Source organism: Schistocerca gregaria, chromosome 3, assembly GCF_023897955.1.
Source record: "Schistocerca gregaria isolate iqSchGreg1 chromosome 3, iqSchGreg1.2, whole genome shotgun sequence".
Classification (NCBI taxonomy): Eukaryota; Metazoa; Arthropoda; class Insecta; order Orthoptera; family Acrididae; genus Schistocerca; species Schistocerca gregaria.
The window spans coordinates 81,864,602-81,883,149 of NC_064922.1; the positions used below are offsets into that span (position 1 = coordinate 81,864,602).

The 18,548-nt window shown below is 44.6% G+C and overlaps 1 protein-coding gene across 2 annotated transcripts in view; it reads right to left on the bottom strand.

The window, feature by feature from the left end:
• Window positions 1–18,548, bottom strand: part of LOC126354520 (RNA-binding protein 34-like) — an 84,828-nt gene that overhangs the window by 34,031 nt on the left and 32,249 nt on the right. The window lies entirely within an intron of this gene.

The following is an 18,548-nucleotide window of genomic DNA, read 5'->3' on the forward strand; positions in this document are numbered from 1 at the left end:
CATTGAAAGATGGTGATAAACAGCAACAGGAAAGTAGGTGCAGCAGACAACATAAACTCACAGGGGTGAGTTCGTGTGGAGAGGAAACTCATGAATATTCAACACCCCTGCCATTCAGTGGTGAGATGGCCTGCTAAGCCAACAAAAGAAAGCTATTATATACACTCATTAGCCAGGATGTTGTGACCAGTGGCCTACTATCAATATAAACCCGCCCAGGAGATAGCAGCACCACCTGGTGAAGAGTGACTGCTAGCCAGATCACGCACACTGCATGCAGTGTTAAGGAGTGTGCTGTCTGTGTAGAAAATGGGAAAGGTGCATGATTCGACTTTGACCTAGAACAGATTGTGATGGCCTGGGGGCTTGGCACGAGCATTTTGGAAAATTGTCAGGCGTTCGGGAAGTGTTGCCGTATCTTCAACACGTGGCAAAATCAAGGTAAAACCATGTCACATTGACATGGGGTTTGGCAGCCACTCCTCATTACACATGTCAGATGTCTTTGGCTGGCCAGACTCATAGAAAAGGACAGATAATGAACTGTGACGGAACTAATAGCAGACCTTAATGCTGGACACAGTACAAGTGTGTGTGAACACACAGTGCACCGAACACTCCTAACAAAGACTCGTGCATGTGCCAATGTTAAAACCACGACATCAACAACTACAACTGAAATGGGCACGTGACCATACTCTGATGAATCACAATACCTTCTTCATAATGCCAATGGGAGTGTGCAAGACTGTCCTCTTCCAGGGGAACAGCTCCTTGGCACATGTACTGTGGTAAAAAGACAAGCTGGTGGTGGATCCATTGTGCTCTGGAGAAAATTCCGAGGGCATTCATGGGTCCAGTGGAGCTCGTGCAAGGCAATATGACAACCAAAGAGTATTATACACTTGATGCAGACCACGTACACCACTTCATGAATATGTTTCCTGATGGCAGTGGCATTTCTCAACAAGATAACGCACCATGTCACAAGGCCAGTAGTTTGATGGAGTGGTTCGCCGAACACAATGGCAAGTTCCAATTGATGTGCTGGTCCCCCCCCCCCCCCCCCCCCCCAACTCACCAGACATCTGGGATGTCAAAACCATCATGTTTCAGAGCACTGAGGAGTTCCCACTCCGTAAATGGGGCGTTACAGGGTTCACTGTGGTGTTTACTGATGAAATCACTTTCCCCTTCCCGCCGCCATTTGACAGTGCGAAAGGCTGGGAGGGGGAGGGGGAGGGTAATTCTCCAGCACAAAGACTTCAGCAAAGTGATCGGCAATAGCGTTTGCGTCAGTAGATAACACGCCATTTATGTTAAAACTGGGAACACCTGTTGGGGTCTGGTACCCAAAAACAAGTTTGATCTTAGCCTAGACTTGGGAAGGTGACATATGGCACACAATGTTTGAGACGTATCCCTCCAAACACTCCTGCTTCCGTCGTTTGTTAAATGGCGAATGCAGACACGGAGCTGTTTAAAGGCTACGAGGGGCTCCAAGGAAGGACGCCGCTTATGCCACTGTAGAGCTTGCTGACGCACCTTAATTTCTTCAGCGACTTCTGACGACCACCAAGGGAGAGCCTTTCGTCGCGGCCACCCTAAAGAGCGAGGGATCGTGTATTATACCACAGAAACGATAGTTGCAGTCAACTGCCCAACCATCACATCGATGTTACCGTGTGGGGGAGATTCAACAGACAGCAGAGGTGAAAGTTTCCCAGTTCACTTTGTTTAAAGCCCGTCTGGGCAGGCGTCTGTGGGAAGTGGTCACTACCACACCACACCACACAGGTCGTCATGTGCTCTTCAGTGGATAGATGGCAGAAGGCCAGGACTGAAAACGAGGAGATCAATACGTGCCATGTGTCACACTGAAATGTGTGGGGGCACCTGTATTTAAGAGGTGGAGGTGGAGTTGTGACCGTAAATTTTCGACCTCCCTACCTTGGCCAGTAAGCACAGTGTCACCCCACAAGGGGTTATGAGCGTTAAACTCTCCCAAAAGTAGGAAACGTTTAGTAAGCTGATCAATCAGTGCAGCAAATACGTTCAGGGGTACCGCACCACCTGGAGGAAGATATACGTTGCAGACAGTTATTTCCTGTGTTGTCCTCATCCCGATAGCCACAGCTTCAAGAGGATTTTGAAGGGGTACATGCTCATTGGATACTGAGTTCAGGACACTGACGCAAACTGCACCTGACACCCAATTATAGTCACTACAGTTCCTGCAATATCACTTATAGTCACAGAGGGGAGGGGTCCACATTGCTGGGAACCAGGTTTCCTGAAGGGCAATGCAGAAAGCATGTGTAAAGCTGAACAGTTGCTATAGCTCAGTCAGGCGGTGGAAAAAAACATCACAATTCCACTGGAGGATGATATGATTTTAAGGCTGGGAAGACACGGAACATTCAATGAGGCAGTTTACACCTCAGGGTCACCTGCTGCCAGCGATTTATTTCCTGAGCAGTTTGTATCAAGGGGGCAAGTGTACTCTTACGGCTCAGAGAGCCGACCGGAATTTGCGGAACGGATGGGGCTACAACCGTTCTTGTAACGGTGGCGTAAGAGGTGGTCACAGCCACAGGATGAAGATGCTCTAATTTCTTCTTAGCCTCAGTACAGGTCAGTTGGTCCAGGGTCTTGTATTCCATGATTTTACTTCCGCGATGTAAAACCCAACAGTCTGGCAAACAAGGGGAACGATGCTCTCTGCAGTTGACAAAGATGGGAGGTGGGGCACGTGGACTATTGGGATATGGTGGGTGCCCACATCTCTGATTGTGACACTGGAAGTATAGCGGGAAGACATATGGCCGAACATCCTGCACTTAAAGCGCCGCATAGGAGGAGGGATATATTTACATTACAGCAATAGACCATCACCTTGACCTTCTCAAACAATGTGTCACACTCGAAGGCCAAAATGGAGGCACCGATGGCAACCTGATTATCCCTCTGACCCTGATGGACACGCAGGACAAAATGAATGCCTCGTCACTAAGTTGGCATGCAGCTCGTCGTCAGATTGCAAACGAAGGTCCCTTGGGCAGAGGATGCTATTTTTATCAAGACTGACCCTGACCGCATTTTGGACAAGCCCACCACCTCCCCAAACTTGTCGTCTAGATGGTCAACAAAAAACTGTTGCTTCACTGATATAAAGGAATCCCCATCCATATGTTTTGTTTTCTTTTCTTTTAGGGGCAAAAAACAACTCGGGTCATACGCACCCAAGTCAAAACTATAGGACACAAATACAGAGATGACGGGAACAACTATATATCAGTCTCAAAGGACAGAACAAGAGACAGCTAAAAAAGGCACATGGAAAAAGGGCTAAAGAATCATCATACAAAAATGGAGGTCCAAAACTAAAAATTAAATGGCCTTCTCTATGGCGGATAAAAATTAAAAGGCGCTTGACAGACCACACATCATTCGCTAAAACGGCGATAAATCAGATGGCAAACCCAAGCTGGAACGTAAATTGGTAAAAAAGAGCATTCCAGCAGGAAGTGGTGGACAGTTAAAATTTGGACGCAATGCGTACGAAGTGGTGGGGCAGCACCACTGAGCAAATCATGATGGCCCAGTACACAGCCGAATTAAAATAATCTCCTTCGGGGGGGAGGGGGCGCTTAGTAAGCTGACGCTTATCCCGTTGAAGGGAGGACCATTGGCAATGCCAAAGGGACACCACCTCCTGACAGACGGCAATGCAGAGATCATTGAACAGAATAGAGGTACTCGCAGGCTAAGGTAAGAGGACTGCAGCCTTGGCATCAGCGTCAGCAGCCTCATTCCCTGGCAGGCCGACATGACCAGGGACCCACAGATACATGACATTGGCTCCACCATGAGCGAGCAAGGGACAGTTTCCCTGTACCCACTACACTAAGGGACAGAGACTTTGGAGGGTGCTGAGTGAGTCTAAGAGGACACAAATGGGAAGGCAGTGTCGCCAGATGTACTCCATGGCCTCATACTAGGCAAAAAACTCAGCTGTAAATACAGAGAAGTGAGCCGGAAGCCGATATTGAAAGACATGGTGCCAATGACAAAGGTACACCAGAACCCACAGTCAGTCCGAGGGCCATCAGTGTACACAAAGGTACTATCGCTAAGTTCCATGCCTACGTCATGAAACTGAAGGCGATAGACCGAGGCTGGAGTAGTGTCCTTAGAAAGTGAATGAAGGCCAAGGTTGACATGGGCCGCTTCACCAAACCAAGACAGTGAAGGGTTCGCACCCACTGGGAAAGTTGCAGGTAGCAGAAGTTAAACCCCCATATCAAGTGGTGAAAGTGGACTCCAGAAGGTAAGAGAAGAGGAATGAGCCCCATACTGATGATCTAAGGAATCATCAAAGGAGGTGGCATAGGAGGGGTGGCTACGAATGGCAGACGAACACATGCATACCTGCTGAGGAGGAAGTCACAGAGGTAGGACAGTGGTATTTCAGCAGCTTCAGCATACAGACTCTCAACTGAGCTGGTCTAAAAGGTGCTGGTAGCCAAACAGATGCCATGATGATGGATAGTTTTGAGACTGCATAAAAGGGATGGGCATGCAGATACATGAATAAAGCAGCCATAGTCGAGTTTCGAACGAACAAGGGATTGGTACAAACGGAGGAGGGAGGTTCGATCAGCACGTCAGTAAGTACCATTGATGACATGTAGGATATTGACGGACTGCGTGCAGTGGGCTGTCAGGTAAGAGACATGGGAGGACAAAGAGTGTTTCCTATCTAGCATGAGCCCCAGGAATTTCATAGTGTCAACGAACGATAGGGCAATATGCCCAAGATGTAGAGATGGTGGGAGAAACCATTTGCACCACCAGAAATTCATACATATAGTTTTGTCAGTGGAAAAGTGAAAGACATTGGTGATGTTCCAGGAGTGAAGACAATCAAGACAGCGCTGAAGATGGCGCTCAGTGAGACATATCTGTGGAGAACTGCCATAGATGGCAAAATCATCGACAAAAAGGGAGCAGGAGACGCCTGGTGGGCGACAGGCCATGATAGGGTTAGTGGTAATAGCAAAGAGGATGATGCTCACGACAGAACGCTGAGGCATCTTCCTGAATAAAGGTATTTACTCGAATCTAAGCCACACATGAAAACAGACTTGAAATCAATGAAAAAAAAAAAATTCCCGAATCTAAGCCGCACTTGTAATTTGAGACTTAAAATTCAAGGGGAGAGAAAAGTTTTAGGCCGCACCTCCAAATCGAAACAAAGTTGGTCCATTGTAATATGAGACAATTTAAGTCGAATGAATGACGATACAGCTACAGTAGTTTGGTTTGAGTCTTAAGCTTAAAGCTTTACCAGGTAGCCATTGCTATGTGTCAGGCGCTCCGTCCGTATTTGGACGTGTACTCCCTTCCTTTTTCACGTGCTTCGTCTGGTTTGAATTGATTGCTTATTTTTCTTTGATCTGATAAGTGCCGTTCGTTTTGTTATAGGTGTTTACGTCACTCTAAGCTGAAAATGCATTATTGCACTGTGTCATTCATTGTTTGTCACATTCTGATAATGAGTGTTTATGGCCTGTCGCCACTTGTGGTATGCCTTGCTTTTGTGCGCACTACCACCGCTTACAGTTAAAAAGAGAGAGAAATCGTCTTATAAGCGAAACAATGGCAAGAGACTGCTATTTGTTGTTACACTGCTGCTTTCTTTGATAATGATCAACAAGAGCTAAATAATATACTGCATATGATAGATGTTCTGAACGAGAGTTTAGCGAAAAATTTTCTCCGTTTGAAAATCTTTGCAGACGCCTCTTTAGTACATTACATTCTGCATTGAAATTAGAGTCATCTTAGATTTAAAAATCTAGTCAATTCCCGTGCTTCATTTTTGACTATATCACTATTAGGCATAAGAATAATACGGATATAAACATGACAGGATATCTACATCTACATCCATACTCCGCAAGCCACCTGACGGTGTGTGGCGGAGGGTTTGTTCTTCCGCACTTGCTGTTGTCTCACTCTAGTTTCGTTGTTTATTAGGCAGACAGGATTTAAATGAGATAGCAGCAAACACAAAAGAATACATGGCAAAATGCTTATATTCATATTATTCTTATGGTGAAGAGAATAATGCATGTGATTCACAATACAAAAAGTTCCTATTAGCAACCATCTCTTCTCACAGGCAGGAAAAAATTCAGAACGTAGAGTTGGCCATATTGACAAACATCCCAAACAGTCTTGCCAGTCGGATTGTCGTAGTACATTGAAATGCTGCTACATTCGAAGATGAACAATACTGAATTTGTATTTACTTCGTTGGATAATGTATGAAAATGTAGTGGTTAAAACTCGAGGCGGACAGAAAAAAGCTCATCTTCCACTGACGCAGATGTTTTGGCGCCAGAATTTATCATTGTGCCTGCAAAACATGCCTGTGTAGCGCTACATATATTCGACAGCAGAAGTTGGTTGTGGTGGCACCTACCAACATTTTTCAGAACTTCCGCTTACTTTGCACTCGATTCTAAGCCGCAGGCAGTTTTCTGGATTACAAAAACTGGAAAAAAAAGTGCAGCTTAGATTCGAGTAAATACAGTAGGCAGAACCCACACGTACCTTAAAAATCCAGTCTTTAAAAAATGACCAAAAAAAAACAGGGCAGGCACCCACAGAAGCCCCACGTGTAAAGAGTACAGAGGATACCAGTTCTCCAGCAGGTGGTGTAGGCCTTCTCTAAATCGAAACACAGTCTGGGGTTTCCACAGAAAACCATTCATGACATAAGTGAACAAAGGAATGAGATGGTCAACTGCAGAACACTGCGCTCAAAATCCACACTGTGCATCTGAGAGTAAATGGCTAGACTCGAGCCACCACACCAGCCGGGCATGAATCATACGTTCCATCACCATGCAAACACAGCTGGTAAGAGAGATGGGGCAGTAGCTGGAAAGAAGGTTTTTGTCCATACTGGGCTTAGGTATGGGTATGACTGTGGCTTCAAGCAAGCATCCAGGAAATGAGCTCTCAGCCCAGATGCGGTTGTATGTGTTATGCAGAAAGTGCTTGTCCAAAAGAGAGAGGTGCTACAACTTCTGAATGTGGATAGCATCTGGCCCTGGGGTGGATGACTGGGATGAACTGAGAGCATGATCTATCTCCCTCATAGTGAAGGCAGCATTGTAGCACTCATGATTCAGAGAAAAGAAGGGAAGCGCCCGAGCCACCTCCACTCATTTCCTATGGATAAAGGCAGGATGATAGTGGGAAGATCTCGAAACTTCCGAAAAATGGCGGCCCAAAGTGTTGGAGATAGCAATAGGATCCATGATGACACTGGCACCTAATGTCAGGCCGGAAATGGGGGAATGGATCTTGGTTTCAAAGAGCCATCACAGGTTGGCCCACATGACAGAGGAATGTGTGGAAATGTGAAAATAACTAGTGACTGAAATCCAACTAGCTATTTTACTACCCCCGAAGAACACGACGACATTTTGCACGCATCTGTTTGAAGTGAATGCAATTTTCCAGCGTAGGGTGGCAGTTAAAAACGCAGGGAGCACGTCTCCAAGCACAAATTGTGTTGCGGCATGCATCAGTCCACCAAAGGTCTGGGACACGATGTGGTAAAGAGGTAGTGCAAGGAATTGAATGTTCTGCAGCAGGAAGGATAACGCTGGTGAGATTCTCCACCCAGTCATCACAACTGAGGAAATGTTTCTCTGCGAAGGTCGCTACGGAGGTGTAAAGCTGCCAGTCAGCCTTAGTATGCTGCCATTTGGGCATGCATGTAAATGGGGTAGGAGTCACTAGACGGAGACCACACGGGAAATGGTCACTGGAGTAAGCATCAGAAAGAACAGACCACTCATGACAATCGGCAAGCTGGGCAGTGCAAAAGTATAAGTCCAAATGAGAATAGGTGTGCGACGAGTCAGAAAGGAAAGTGGGCGCAGAGGCAGAAGAGGTTGAGTTGGTTAAGAAGGTCAGCCAAGAGGGAACCTCTCTGGCAGGTCCTAGGAGAACCCCAAAGGGGATGACAGGCATTAAAGCAACTGAGTAGTAAAAACAGGGGAGGTAACTGCCGAATAAGCTGAAGGAAGTCTGCCCTGGTGACATCGAAGGACAGAGGTAAATAAATGGTACAGAAGGAGAAAGTCAGGTGTGGAAGGTAAAGGCGAACGGCAACAGCCTGGAAGATGGCTAGTCAGGGAGATGGGTTGACTATGAAGGTCATCCATTGTGAACAGCATGACGCCCCACGAGATGAGATGCCGACCTCAGGGGGAAGATTAAAACGAATCGGTAAGTAATGTTAAAGCCGAAAGTGGTCTTGAGAGTCCTAATTTCGTTTCCTGAAGGCAGAGTACAAGCAGATGCTGCAATGCTAGAAGCAGCCATAAATCCTCTGTATGGGACCAAAGGCCGTGAACGTTCCACTGGAGGGCAGTCAAGGGAATGAATAGATGTAGGGGTGTCAACTCAGTCGCCGAGGGACAGCTGGTGGAGAGTCACTACTAAAGGGAACAGAAGCAGGAGGATCCTGCTCCATGGGAACCACAGAAGCATTGGCGTGCTTGTGCGATCAGTCTGTGGAGTCTAACACTGAAAAATGGTTGGTGGTGCACACCGGCCAAACAGAGGCCGGGCGGGCTAAGTGACTACGTGGCACACCGTCAAGCAGGGTCATCGAGTTGGTGAAGGAGAAGACAGTTTGTCTTTACCAGACATCTTCAAGCCCTTATGGTTAGAGGAAGACTTGGATGTTGTTTGGCTGCAGCGACGGAGGAAGTCTCCTTGGGAGTACTACTCCTGCCCTTTCCTGCCTGCTGGTTGTGGAGTGGGTAGCTTAACCCACTAAGGCGAGAGTTTGACGGTTTGTTGCACAGCGGGACGGCAATGCTACCTTGACACTGGGCGACTTCACAACCAAGAGCCAAATTTAAGCTCATTTGTCTGTGTGGCCACATCCTCCATGGAGCAAGGGGTAACAAGAACAGAACTATAGTTGCCAGATGGGAGAACATAGGGTCTGCGACTAGCCAGTAATTTGCGGGCTACTGGGTAAGGCAGTTTTTCCTTTACCCGAATCTCTTGTACAGCCCGTTCATCTAGACACAAGGGACAATCCCAGCAGGAAGCTGCATGGTTGCCAGTGCAGTTGACACAGCGGGGAGGAGGCAAACATTCGCCCTCGTGTGCATCCCTGCCAAGGTTAAGCATTTGGCTGGGTGTCGACAAGATGTTCTAGGTGACTCAACTGATGACATTGGTAGCAGCATATCTGATTTGGAATGTACAGCCGGACTGTGAAGACTTCATAACTGGCTTTATAATCTTGAACGGAAGCACCACACTATCATAGGCGAGGAAAAGAGTACACCTTTTTCATTAAATGATGGATGGCAATGACAGAGAGATAAGAGTGTATGTCAGTCTCAGACTGTCAAATAGCCTGGGGTAAATTACACCAGGGGAAGAATTCAACACGGACAGGGTAGCTGTCGAGAAGTGAGTCAGCAAGTAGTAGTTGTGCTTGAGAATCTCAAGCCACCTCCAAAAGTGCCACTCAGTAAATGAGAGCAGGATTTCAAAGGGCCAGCAATGGCATCAACACCTTTCTGAATAATAAACAGTTTGACCATGGCTGCGAAGGACTCACCATCTTCAGTACATGATACCACAAAGTACCGCGATGCAGAAGGAAGGGTCTTCTCTGAATCAGTAGCTTCATGATGTTTACGTTTTGTCAATTTAGATGGAGAGGATGAGAGACTCATCCCTAGGAAATTCCCCATGATTGCCAGCGTCTCCAATGGCACGCTCCTTCCAATTGTGTGCCCCCTTCACACAGTGGCACACCCGCCTTTGTTGATTGTTCACACCTCACCTCAGGTCACACCTACCGAACACCTGACAGAGGGACTAATCAGCAATTTGGGAAGGTTACAACTCCCTGGGCCTGGCCTGTACCAGGGAATATGTGCGAACCCTACCTGTTGACCTGGGGCTGGGAATTGTGTGTTACACAGTCACCTTTTACATGTCAAGACGCATGGGCCAGCCTTCTGGAGCGCACAGGGAGGATGAAGAAAAAAAGAGGATCCTTGAATGCCGAAGTGGAAGAACGAGAGGAGAAGGGAAACAAATGAAGGAAAAGGGAGCCAAAAAGAAAGTTGAGACTGTTCGCAGGTCAGTGAGAGTGCAGAACATTCCCAATAATACCCTAGAAATGTTCCCCAAGGGAGGGGAAATGGATAGCAAGAGGATAGAGAGACAGCACGGAAGCGAAAAAGTGCTGCAAATGCTGGGGCCCCATGGTAGCCAAGAATAAACATGTCAGAGTGGTGAGCCCCCTGGGGATGTCCCCCTCCGTTCTCGTACATAACTAGGTACCGAGGTGAATAACACTTGCTGCCACCCTTAGCCTGGTATTCCTCCCACGGTCTGGCCAGTGAGGGGAATGATTTAGGGTCCTACTTCCTTGCATTGTACTGAGACTTAGAACACTTACAGACTGCTGGTGTTTGATCACCAGCAAGTGATGACATGGTATGCTTCATCGCGTGTCATACGCCCTGATGCCACCCACTCTGAACAGGGGTCCTCCCCACAGGCACCATCCAACTGCAGCAAAGGCCACCTGGCAGGATGGCCATTGACAGGAGTCCCGATGCCCCAGGATGACAGGCATCTATTCCCTGGCATACATGGGGAGTTAACAGCGCAGGCATCAGCACAGCGATCCCTGTGTTATCAGGGTCATCGTCGGCGCAGAAAGAGACACTGCAGTGCTTGGTGGAAAATGCACACGGAGGTGTCCTCGCCAAAGAGATGGAGAATGAGCGGGACTGCAATGCAATGTCGAGAAAGTGGGCTACAGGACTCAAGGCACGTGGGCACGATGCACCTTGTAAGGCACCCTTCCCAATTGCCTCACTCTTACGAAAAATTTGAAAGAATGGAGGTCAAACCCGACATGGGACCATCACATAAAGGCCGAAACGTGAGAGACTCCTTTTAGTCACCTCTTATGAGAGACATGATTACCTTGGGCCTATTCTTATCAACTGACCCGCACGGGGATGGGGGGTGGGGGTTCAAAGAGACTTTGAGGTACAATGTTTTGAGTGGCAGGAGGTTAAAGAGCATCTATAAACAGTTGAGACTGATATACCACATTCGTGATTTGCATAAATTAGTGAAATTTTTCGATTACGTAATTAGAATTACTAGATTTCCTGATGTGTTAGCATGATTTTTTTAAACTTACAATTAAGTCTTTATGTTCTCACAGAATAGAGTGATTAATTTTCAAAGTGCATTGGAAGTATGGCAAAACAATGTGTTTGGACTTTTCATATTGTGTAAGAAAGTTGAGCTGTTATATCATTCTTAATATTGGCACAATGGCAAGTGCACTTGCACTTTGTGGTGTCACTGTAACTACAATGATATGTCTAAGTTATTAACTTAACTCATGGGCAGGGCTTGAAGAGATCAGCCATGCTTAATGGATGGGAAGTGTCAATGTTTCTCATGCGTGGCTGAATAAGCTGCTTAACCCTTTTGCTGCTACACCTACATTTATGTCTACATCCAAACACTGCAAACCATGCATTGCAGAGAGTATGTCCCATTGTACCAGTTATTAGGGTTTCTTCCTGTTCCATTCACTTTTGGAGCATGGGATGATTGATTGATTGAACACCCCTGTGGGTGCAGTAATTATTCTAATCTTCTCTTCACAATCTGTATGTGGGTTATACATACTGAGGGGGTGGTGTGGGGGTGGGGGGTTGTATATTCCTAGAGTAATCATTTAAAGGCAGTTCTTGAAACACTGTTAATACACTTTCTTGGGATAGTTTATGTCTGTTTTCAAGAGTCTGCCAGTTCAGTTCCTTCAGTATCTCTTCGACACTTTCCCATGGATTAAACAAATCTGTGACCATTTGGGTTGTCCTTTTCTGGGTATACATTCAATTCCTATCTGGTACGGCGCCCATACACTTGAGCAATATTCTAGAATCAGTGATTTGTAAGCTATCTCTCTTGTAGAAACATTGCACATCACCAGTATTCTATCAATAAACCGAAGACTAGCACCTGCTTCACCCACAACCGAACCTATGGGATTATTCTATTTTATATCCCTGCAAAGTGTTAATGCCAGGTATTTGTACGAGTTAGCTGATTCCAACAGTGACTTGTTGATATTACAGTCATTGGATACCATGTTTTTTCATATTGTGAAGCGCAAATTATTACATTTCTGAACATTTAGGGCAAGTTGCCAATATTTGCATCATTGAAATCTTCAAGATCTGACTGAATATTTACTCACCTTCTTTCAGACAGTGCTTTGTTATAGATAACAGCATCAACCTCAAAAAGTCTGAGGTTATTATTAATATTGTCTGCGAGGTCATTAATATACAACATGAACAGCAAGGGTCCCAACACTTCCCTTGGGCACAACTGAAGTTACTTCTATATCCAACGAGAACTTTCCATCCAAAATAACCTACTGTGTCCTCCCTAACAAAAGGTCCTCAATCCAATCAAAATGTCACTCGATACCCCATACGATCGTATTTTTGACAATAAGCAGGGGCGCGACTGAGTCAAATGCTTTTCGGAAATCTAGAAACACTGCATCTACCTGGTTGCCTTGGTATAAAGCTTTCAGTATGTCATGTGAGAAAAATGCGAGTTGGGTTTCACTCGATCAATGTTGGTTGGCAATGAGGTCATTCTGCTCAAGATTCATACAATTTAAGATTCTACAACAAACTGATGTCAAGGATGCTGGATGGTAGTTTTGTGGATCACTACTTCTTCCCTTCTTGTAGACAGGCATGACCTGTGCCTTTTTCACACAATTGGGCATGGTTTTTTGTTCGAGGGATCTACAAGAGGGGCCAACTCAGCCGCAAATTCAGTACAGAATCTGACAGGAATCCCACTGGGGCCTGGAGCTTTGTTCAATTTTAACAGTTTCAGCTGTTTCTCAACACCACTGACAGTAATACTAATTTCATTCATCTTTACAGTGGTAAGGGGATTTAATTGGGGGAATTCTCCCAGATTTTCCTTCGTAAAGGAACATTTGAAAAGCAGAGTTATGCATCTCAGCTTTTGCTTTGGTACCCTCAATTTTAGTTCAGAATTTATGTATTAATTATTTTTTTGTTTTGTTTTGTGAAACATCATTTGACAATATTCTGCTACTGTAGTAACTGAAGGCATGCCGTATTGTTCTCTTGACAGCCAAACACATTTCATTCAGCATCCCTCTATCTATAGGCCTATGCTTTTTTACACCTATTATGCAGTAGCATATGTTTCTTTAGAAGTTACTTTACAGTGATGGAATACCATGGAGGTTCCCTCCCATTGTGAACTGTTCTACTGGGTATGTATCTATCCAACAAGAGGTCAACTACACTAGACTCTTGCTAATCCAGCCCTCAATAGTCCAGCCTCTCAGTAATTCGGCACACATCCAAAAACACGTGCACAATGAATTATCATGTGTAAGCTTAGTGCTTTATGTAGTGTATTTGAAATTGTAGCTTTCTTTACAGTTCGGAATAATGCATTCTAAAAGGAAACACGTTACACTAGACCTCAAGCAAAACTCTAAATCTGAGGTAAGTTAAATGGAGGTTCTTCGCAGAAAGCCATTGCGGCTGAGTTCAATGTTGGACGAGCAACTATTTACGACACCAAAAAGAAAGAAGATGTTATTTGACAGTACTTCACACAAATCAATAGCGAGTTGGGAAAACAGAAAGTTTTGTGAATGAGTGAGAATGAAGAACTGGTCGTAGCTGTTTATAGATGGTTCATACAACAACACAGTAAAGGAATTAGAATCCGTAGCTCAATTACGACGGAAAAAGCAGCTGCATTTAACAAACAACTTGGCAGCAGTAACTTGTGTGCAGCAAGTGGAAGTTGTCTATCAAACTGGAAAAAACAACACGGCATTCAGCAGCTGCTAGAGAAAATCACTCAGCTAGCAGTAAGGATGCTGATGAGTTTGTAAGCAAGATACGGCAGATAACAGAGGAAGATGATTTAACTCTTGATGCCTTGTATAATGCTGATGAAACAGGACTCTTTTACAAGATGCTTCCTTCAAAAACATTAACTGCCAAGAATGAGAAGGAAGTGCTTGGTTAAAAGCAACAGAAACAGGGTGTAACATTAATGACGTGGAAGTCATAAACTACTGTTTACGGCGATGGGATTTAAAATCCCAACATCCACCTTGTTTTCAACACAATGACAAACATTCTACCACTGCACTATTGCTCTCAGAAGAAAGTGTGGATGGACAGACAAATATTCTCTCCATGGTTCCACGAAATGTTGTACTGGCAGTGAGAAAAGAGATAAAGAAGAAAAAAAAAGCTTCCACTGGAAGCTACCCTTATACTTGACAATCCTCCCAGTCATCCTTCAGATGTTTCTCTAAAGTCCGATGGTATACAAGCACTCTTTCTCCCACACAATGTGACAGTCCTAATTCAGCCCACGCAGCAGCAAATTTTGGAATCAATTTAACATCACTATCGACATTCACTTCTCGCCTCCTTGCTGAACAAAAGCGAAAACAACTATCAGGACTATGCTGAAGGCATGCAAAGCAATTAACATACACTAGGTCTTCCAAGCAGCCAATGCACGGGATAAAGTGGGGAGCGCTACCGTAATAAAGAGCTGGAGAAAATTGTGGCCATCCACTGATGTCGAGTTGGATTCAGTAGCGAGTGACAGCGATGAACCTGTCAATTCAGAATTATTACTTTGTACACTGTAATGATAATGAAGATATTACTACGTGTCTGAATGAGGAAAACTGTGATGTGGATCAAACTTTAACAGGTGAAGAAATAATCAAAGGGAAACAAGAAAGTAATAATGAAAGTGATTAAGAAGAGGACACAGGAGGAGAGAGCACGAAGATTTCTCACACTGCCGGTGCTGAAGCTGCAGAGGTCTTCCCAGAGTACATTATGCAACAACCAGGTACGTGCAGTACCGACGTAATGCTCGTAAAGCGGTTGCGTGATAAAGCGTGCCACCGTCGTCTATTCTCATTGCGACAGTTAAAAATTAGGGACACGTTTCATAGTGAGTGATACAACTGTATAATTACGTACTGCTTACACTCTAAGACTAAGTTTTCTTTGAAAATTAATGTATTTTTTGATTTAATAAAGTATATCCCCTATGTTTTAAAATTTTATCCTTCTGCTTAATAAAGTACAGTGCACTATATTCCCTATGTTTTCAAAATAAATAGAAACAAAATAATGAATAAAATAAATTTCAGACACTCAATAATCCGGCACTTCCACTAAAGTGGCACCCATGTGTGCCAGGAATGGCTGGATTAGTGAGAGCCTAGTGTATTCTTTTTAAACTTATGCCATAGTTCCTCTATACACTCCTGACCTGTGCTGAAAGTTTCAAGTTCTTCATTGAGATACGACACTGCTGATTTTTATCTACTCTGATTACAGAACACGTTTATCTTGCTGCCTGTTTAGTTGAGCTTTGTACATTGGTAATCATTGATGCCACAACCACGTCATGGTCCCCGATACAAGTTTTGATATGGACATCGTCAAAGGGGTCAGATCTATATCTCACAATTTGTCATCTATTTGTCAATATATACAGATGATCTCTTTGCATTCCTTACAGAGACAGCTTTTGTTGTGGCTGTACTGCTCACCAAATGCTGGTGCCCGTGTTGAAAAATGGGGTTCTGGCCAATATGAAATCCTCATCCGATTTTTTGAGAATTGTTACGTGAAAACATTCGATTTTTGTGTATCTTACAGTCTGACATCTGGACTTGATAAAGAACTGAATTTCTTTTCACTGTCATAGTTATTGTGCATTAAATTAGGTAAAAATATTGCTTGAAATTTTTAAGAATTCACAAAGGTAAAGGTGTACAATGTGACCTTTGCACATGGTTGATTTTAGCTTATACATTGCTATGAACGAAATGTAGAAAAGGTATCAAAATTTTACTTGAAACTGAAAGGTTACGTCATTTCTTTCTCGAGGTATTGGGTTTTATATCCAAAGGACAGTAGTGCACGACACCCCCATTCACATCCTTGCGCATCGTGAATTGTGTGGTTGTAAAAATCTTCATATCTCAAATGATTCAAGATATCAAAACATGGATTCCTGAATATACAATGAGGCAGATATGTTGTATGATAAATATGTGAAGCTTTCTTATTCACCGAGTTATGGAAGTAACTTGTCCATAGCAGTGAGAGGTCAGCAGCTCAGGATGCATTCAAACGTCCCTAAAAATATAGGAAAATCCAAGCAGCACGACAAGTATACATGCCCACAGCAGTGATAGGGTTAAACAAGAGGCAGACACACTACAATGAAAATAATCTATTTGCCATAAATTTAAAATTTTCATGACAATCAGTCATTTGAACTTCGAAAGTTTCTGCAGAGGGACTTGGACTATTATTTCACTCATGAAAAGTCACAGCATCATACTTACATTTTTTTTGTGAACAGCAGCAACAAAACTTAATAAACTTATTGCAGTTTGTGCGACTTAATTAAATTTAATGAGTGTTTAACTTCAGATTTTGAGCTGGACAATAAAAATAATTTAGTATAGTATAGTATCTGATTTCACCATGAGTGAAACACCAACTAACTTTCATTGGTGAATGCCTTTTTTTTCCTTTTTTTTTTGGGGGGGGGGGGGGGGGGTGTGATTACAGCTGTGTGTGTTCAAACTCTCAGACTACATCAATTCAAACTGCTGATCTCATAAATTGAATGAGGATGAAGGGGATGAGGTGGGGTAGCAAGCTTTAACACTCTTGAACTTAACTGGTTGGTTAGTTGGAATCAAAGTGACCAAACTGCAAGGTCATCAGTGCCTTCATCCTATATGTGTCGAAGTAGGAATAAACCTCAAAGGAAGGAAACAAATACTAAATCCGAGGAAGCCAAATTGTGAACAAGATGAAATAACACAGAGATAAAAACAAGGAGAAGTAGGAGAGTAGTGGGAGGGAGTAAGATGGGTGAGCTGCTCTGTCTAGAATGCAGTTTGAAGCCCCAGTGGCAGCTTATGTAGTGGGAGATGCACCTTCTTCATACAACCAGCATTACTTTGTCCTACGTTACAGCAACAAAATTAGTAACACAAACATAATGATAATATCTTAGGAGATAAAACATTAGAAGATGGCAATTATACAAGACTAAAAAGGTGGGAAGAGTAGGAGACAGGTCGGACCACCGACCGAGGGCCACCATGGGTCCCCTCGGCCAGAGCAGGTGAGGGCTGCCAATCCAAACGCTCAGGCAATCAATGAGGCCAACGAGCCCCATCTCACAGGGAGAAGTACAAACCATCTTCATGGGTGAAATGTAAAAGCAGGTCCGCTGCTTTGGCATCATCCACTACCACCAGAGGTAGCGTGTCTGGAAGGTTAAGAGATAACTGCAAAGCAGCCAAATTTGGGCAGTCGAGTAGGATGTGGGCCATAGACAGGCACTACATCACCAGTATGGTGGGTCCTTGTGTCTGAGAATGTGGCTGTGAATCAGCCAACTGTGGCCAATGCATAGCCAACAAAGAACAGTGGATTCCCTGCCAGAAGTGTATGTTTGGGGAGTCCATAGCAGACCGTTCCAAGATCCAGACTTTCAAAACTGATGGTGTAGAGTTGACCGAAGGTCCAGTTATGGGACTTGCAATTCCCAAAAAACCAGTATCCTCGTAGCCAACTTTTCCACGTGGTCAGCTTGTTCATTCCTTGTGATCTCAACACGTCCAGGGGTCCAAACAATGGCGACCGTTTGTCTAACTTGATGGAGGTCAGAAGGAAGAGCCAGGATAGTCATGACTAATGGGTGACAAGGGTAGGACTGGTCTACAGCCTGAAGGCTGCTCAGGAAGTCACTGCAGAACAGAAGCATCTTGCTGAAGCAAGAATGGGCATGGCTAAGGGCTCACTGATGGCCAATTCAGCAAAGAGCGTAGTTCGTTGCACCTTGCACTTGTGTATTCAAAACTGGTTTTCCATTGACTGCTGAATCACCAGCAGTATGTCAATTCTGATCCTGGAAATGAGTTGAGGACATCCGGGAACAGACAGTGAACCACCATGGAGTCAAATGAATCTTTCAGTTCAAAGGATAAACTGACACACATATGAGGTGATACATGCCAACTGAGGCAGATATGAAGTCAGGGTACATGCCATGAGGGTGTGCGTGAGTGCTCCCCGACAAAATGAGACACTGGGGGAGTTGGAGTCCAGAGCAGAGACACTGGTCTAACTGCAGTTGTGAGCCCAGTTCTGGTCCCTGTTATGGGCGATGGATCTCCCTACTAGGAAAAAGGACATGATAGTTTGGATGCTTAGGGGAGCTGTGAACGTATATAGCAGAACTGAGCAGCTGTTGCTGGCATCTGATCCATAGTGGAGCAACACCAGTCTCCACGAGCAGCCTGTTCACAG